The 5,296-nt window shown below is 41.1% G+C and overlaps 1 pseudogene; it reads right to left on the bottom strand.

The window, feature by feature from the left end:
* Positions 1-3,741: 3,741 nt before the first annotated feature.
* LOC133061414 (DNA-directed RNA polymerase III subunit RPC10-like) lies at positions 3,742-4,548 on the bottom strand (annotated as a pseudogene).
* Between the last annotated feature and the right edge of the window lie 748 nt (positions 4,549-5,296).

Below are 5,296 nucleotides of genomic sequence, written 5' to 3'. Positions count from 1 at the left end.
ATCTAATAAATTAAACTTGGGGGGGGGAAGCAAATTAATTAAAATTTAGAATGTGCCTTTTTGTAGGCCAAATGTAGGGAATTATATTTAACTCAGAGAAATGTCAACTTAGTAGATAACTATTTTACATATATTTCCATGCATACACACATGCATATATTGCCAGTTCTCATAGTATAGTTTATAGACTCCTGGAGGCCCCAGAGCCTTTTCAGGGCTGTGAGTCAAACTGTTTCCATTATCATTCTATACTACATTTCACCGTGTTGACTTTCTGATAGTACAGAAGCAATGGTGGGTTCAAATTGCTGGTGCCTTAGCACTAGTCAAGGCAATGGTATCAAACTGTACTAGTAGTTAATGTAGTCTCCCCTAATCAGCACTCAAAGGGAAAAAAAGCCAAGTTTACTATGAATATCCTTAACAGAGTGGTAAAACTAATTTTATTAAAACTCAGCCCTTGAGTATATATATTTTAAACATTCTGCATGAGGAAATGGGAAGTATACATAAAGTACTCCTATACATTGCTTGTCTCAAATACATTGTTTGTCTCAAATGCATTGATTGTCTCAAGGAAAATCACTTAGGCAACTATTCCAGTTGCAAAGCTGAACTAACCACTTTTTCATGTAATATCATTTTTACTTGAAAGTGTGACTGACAGATAAATTTTGGTAATTCAGACTTGTGTGTTTGGCAGACATTTTCTGGAGCCTGCCACTTGAAAGGAAACAGCTGACAGTATCTGTTTCCAGTTATAAAATTCAGGCTTTGGGGCAAAAATGAGGACTTTTGTATCCACAACCATTGGTTTACTGTTTCCCTAAACGTAAAGATTTTTCTGAAGAGATACTTATAATATTAACAAATGTGGTTTTTTACAATTATATTGTTAAATGTGTCAGTATTTGCAAGTCCTTCATAACTCAATGGACCAATATTGCCCAAATGATCAATATTTGATGTTGCAAACCCATAAATGAATAAAAGAAGCATCCAAAGATAGACCAATGGATTTTAATGTAACAGAGCATGAAAATTTTACAGTTATGTTTTAAACCTTTACAAAACTAACAATCATTTAATTTTGGTGTGGTATTAAAGAAAATAACTAAGCTTATCTGGAAAAGCCATTAAAATATTTTTCCCTTTTCCAACTCATATCTGTGCAAGTCCAAATTTGCTTCCTATTATTCAACCAAAATGCTATATTGCAACTGACTGAATGTGGAAGCAGATAAGAGAATCCATCTGTCTTTTATTAAGCCAGACATTAAAAATTCTACTCTTCTCATTAAATTCTTTTTATTTTGAAAGACACATTTTTTTCATAAAAATATGTAACTTGTGTTCACATTTATGAAATCAAATTACAGATTTTAAAAAATGTCTCAGTTTAGGGACTTCTCTGGTGGCCCAGTGGTTAAGACTCACACTTTAAGTACAGGGGGCACTGGTTTGATTTCTGGTCAGGGAACAAAGATCCCACATGCCGCACAGTATGGCTAAGAAAAAAAAAAATTTCCTCAGCTTAAATTTCTGATACAGTAAACACTGATAGACAAAAATATCAATAGACAAAGCCTACATATATAAACAAGAGTTCTTTGAGTCTGTAATAATTTTTCAGAGTGTAAAGGGATTCTGAGACCAAAAAGTTTCAGAGCTGCTGCAGCACTGTAATATAGCAGTTCCAGTGGAGGCAGAAGAGTGGAATAGATGACCTGTGGAGACTCTGCTGGGTTTTCAGTCTTTTCCCACTCAGCCATCACTCATCATTAGCCAAGCATGGGAATGAGAGGTGTGAACTATGCTCTGCATATCTCTGATATCAGTCTGTGAAAGGGAAGATGTACTTCTTTCCCTTCTTCTCCTCGTCTAAGTCTCCAGATAAGACTTATGGGTTGTGGTGGGTAAAAAGACTAGGAAAGGGCAGATGAGAGTGATGCAACTTCACAGCCGTTAAGGAGTTTATTTAGAAACCCCAGAGTTAGCCAGTAAAGATAAACTGTCAGGGGCCACATGTGGTCCACCTGGGCTCAATAGCATGGACAGGAAGGAGCCTGGGACATCCCTAAAGCAGTAATACTTGGACTCCCTTCCTTCTGCTTTGGCCTGTTTCTTAAAATGGCCTAAGCCCTTCAATGAGCCTCCCTGGTAGCTCAGCTGGTAAAGAATCTGCTTGCAATGTGGGAGACCTGGGTTCAATCCCTGGGTTGGGAAGATCCCCTGGAGGAGGGCATGGCAACCCACTCCAGTATTCTTGCCTGGAGAATCCCCATGGACAGAGGAGACTGGTGGGCTATTGTTCACAGAGTTGCAAAGAGTCAGACACAGCTGAGCAAGTAAGCACAGACCCTTCAATGGCCTTTAAGAATGAACAATTCTTCTAGGCCATAGGACCACATAGTTAATTAAATCAAAATGGAAAGAAATCAAACTTAAAGAGAAAAAAATGTAAACCAACATAATAGTAACTGCCTTTTCCTTATTTCTCCCCTTCTATCTCCACATTCACCTAAGCTTCTCCTTTCCCTCCTACCATCCACCCCTCTCCTGGTCTGAGCCCTTCTTTCCTTAGGCCATTACTGATTCATTAGGGATATAGTCACTAGGATGGGGAATTTAGGCATAAGGCATTTCATCATGATTTGAGTCTCCTCTGTGCCATTAAGAGAAAGCCTTCTTAAGTGAACAGTGCAAAGAAATAGAGGAAAATAATCGAATGGGAAAGACTAGAGATCTCTTCAAGAAAATGAGAGATATCAAGGGAACATTTCATGCAAAGATGGGCACAAAAAGGACAGAAATGGTATGGACCTAACAGAAGCAGAAGATATTAAGAAGAGGTGGCAAGAATATACAGAAGAATTATACAAAAAAGATCTTAAAGACCCAGATAACCACGATGGTGTGATCACTCACCTAGAGCCAGACATCCTGGAATGTGAAGTCAAGTGGGCCTTAGGAAGCACTACTACAAAAAAGCTAGTGGAGGTGATGGAATTCCAGCTGAGCTATTTAAAAATCCTAAAAGATGATGCTGTTAAAGTGCTACACTCAATATGTCAGCAAATTTGGAAAACCCAGCAGTGGCCACAAGACTGGAAAAGGTCAGTTTTCATTCCAATCCAAAGGAATGAAAGGCAATGCCAAAGAATGTTCAAACTACCATACAATTGCACTCATTTCAGATGCTAGCAAGGTAATGCTCAAAAATCCTTCAAGCTAGGCTTCAATAGTACATGAACCAAGAACTTCGAGATGTATAAACTGGATTTAGGAAAGGCCAGAGGAAGCAGAGGTCAAATTGCCAACATCCCTTGGATCAGGGAAAAAGCAGGGGAGATGCAGAAAAACATCTACTTCTGCTTCATTGACTACACTAAAGCCTTTGACTCTGGATTACAACTGTGGAAAATTTTTAAAGAGATAGGATTACCATACAAACTTACCTGCCTCCTGAGAAACCTGTATGCAGGTCAAGAAGCAACAGTTATAACCAACGTGGAACAACAGACTGGTTCAATATTGGGAAAGGACTATGTCAAGGCTGTATATTGTCTATAAGACTGTATATTGCTTATTTATGTCAATATAGAGTACATCATGCGAAATGCTGGGCTGGATGAATCAAAAGCTGGAATCAAGATTACCGGGAGAAATATCAACCTTAGATATGCAGATGATAACAACCCTAAGGGCAGAAAATGAAGAACTAAAGAGCCTTTTTTTTTTTTTTTTTTTATAACAAGACTGTTAACTTTAATTAAATATTCAGGATAAATTTTGATTAAATAAGTTTGTAATTAACAGTTAAATACTGAGGGGCATCTAATGTGCTAAACTAATAAGATTTACTTCATTAGTTGTACAAACAATGTAAATATTAAACAGTGTTGGCTGATGGTAGGAGAATATCAATTGCCCAACAAACATAAAAGAGGAAGAACAGGACCTTAAACAGGAGGCACTCAGTTACGGATACTCCTCTCCACACACAGCATGGGCAGAATTTGGACATCCTGTACATCAAGGAGTTAATCTGCTGACTGGGAGGCCGGCTATACTTCCTGACCCCCTGGACAGCCACCCTTAAAGGGTCAGCTTTCCACCACACTAGCCAAGACCCTCAGAACACACGGTTCACACTCGCAGCTGGGAATACACCCTGGGCAGTAAAGCACGCAGACGACGACGCAGCTGGGCCATCCTGGCCTCAGTCCCGCCATCGGTGTCCACACTGAGCGTTGCAGCACTTGTAGAAGGTGGTCACGGGCTCATCTGCAGAGCGGGTCTGAAGCTGCATGAAATAGGCTCGAGGATGTTCACACTTGGGACACGGCTCTGCAGTAGAGTCAGTATTCTCCCAGGCAGCTGCTCCACCAGGCACATCATCCACTTCTTTCAGCTTGGATACTTCCGATTTGTTACCTTGCGCGTGACGTTGTGCACGTAGGGGCAGGTGTTGCAGGCGAAGCGGTGGCAGCGCTGCCCCTCCTCGACGATCAGCCCATTCCCACAGCCCCGGCAGAAGAGCCACATGGCCGCCGCCGGCCCGGCGCTCCCGGCAGAGCCCGCGGCAGCACCGAGCCGGCCTTCCGAGCGCCCATTGGTTCTAAAGAGCCTCTTGATGAGGGTGAAAGAGGAGAGTGAAAAAGCTGTCTTGAAACTCAACATTTAAAACACTAAGATCATGGTATCCAGTCTCATCACTTCATGGCAAATAGATGGGGAAAAAATGGAAACAGTGACAGATTTTAACATCTTGGGCTCCAGAATCACTGTGGATGGTGACTGCAGCCACAAAATTAAAATACGCTTGCTTCTTGGAAGAAAAACTATGACAAACCTCGACAGCATATTAAAAAGCAGAGACATCACTTTGCTGACAAAGATCCATATAGTCAAAGCTATGGTTTTTCCAGTAGTCATGTACGGATTTGAAAACTGTGGGGCTAGAGAAGACTCTTGAGTCCCTTGGGAAAAGACCCTGATGCTGGGAAAGATTGAGGGCAGGAGGAGAAGGGGGCAACAGAGGATGAAAATAGTTGGATAGCATCACTGACTCAATGGACATGAGTTTGGAGCAAACTCCTTTACTATCCAGGAGATAGTAAAGGACAGGGAAGCCTAGCATGCTGCAGTTCATGGGGTGGCAAAGAGTCAGACATGACTTAGTGACTGAACAAAAACAACTGTGCCATTTACTGGCTGTGTGATCATGCGGGTCAATCTCCTCTGGACCCTCAGTTTCTGTATCTTTCAAATGAGATGATCTTCCAGCTCTGTG

This window comes from Dama dama, chromosome 9 (assembly GCF_033118175.1).
Source record: "Dama dama isolate Ldn47 chromosome 9, ASM3311817v1, whole genome shotgun sequence".
NCBI lineage: Eukaryota > Metazoa > Chordata > Mammalia > Artiodactyla > Cervidae > Dama > Dama dama.
The sequence above is the reverse complement of the archived record's forward strand: the minus strand, read 5'-3'. Positions and strand labels throughout refer to the sequence as shown.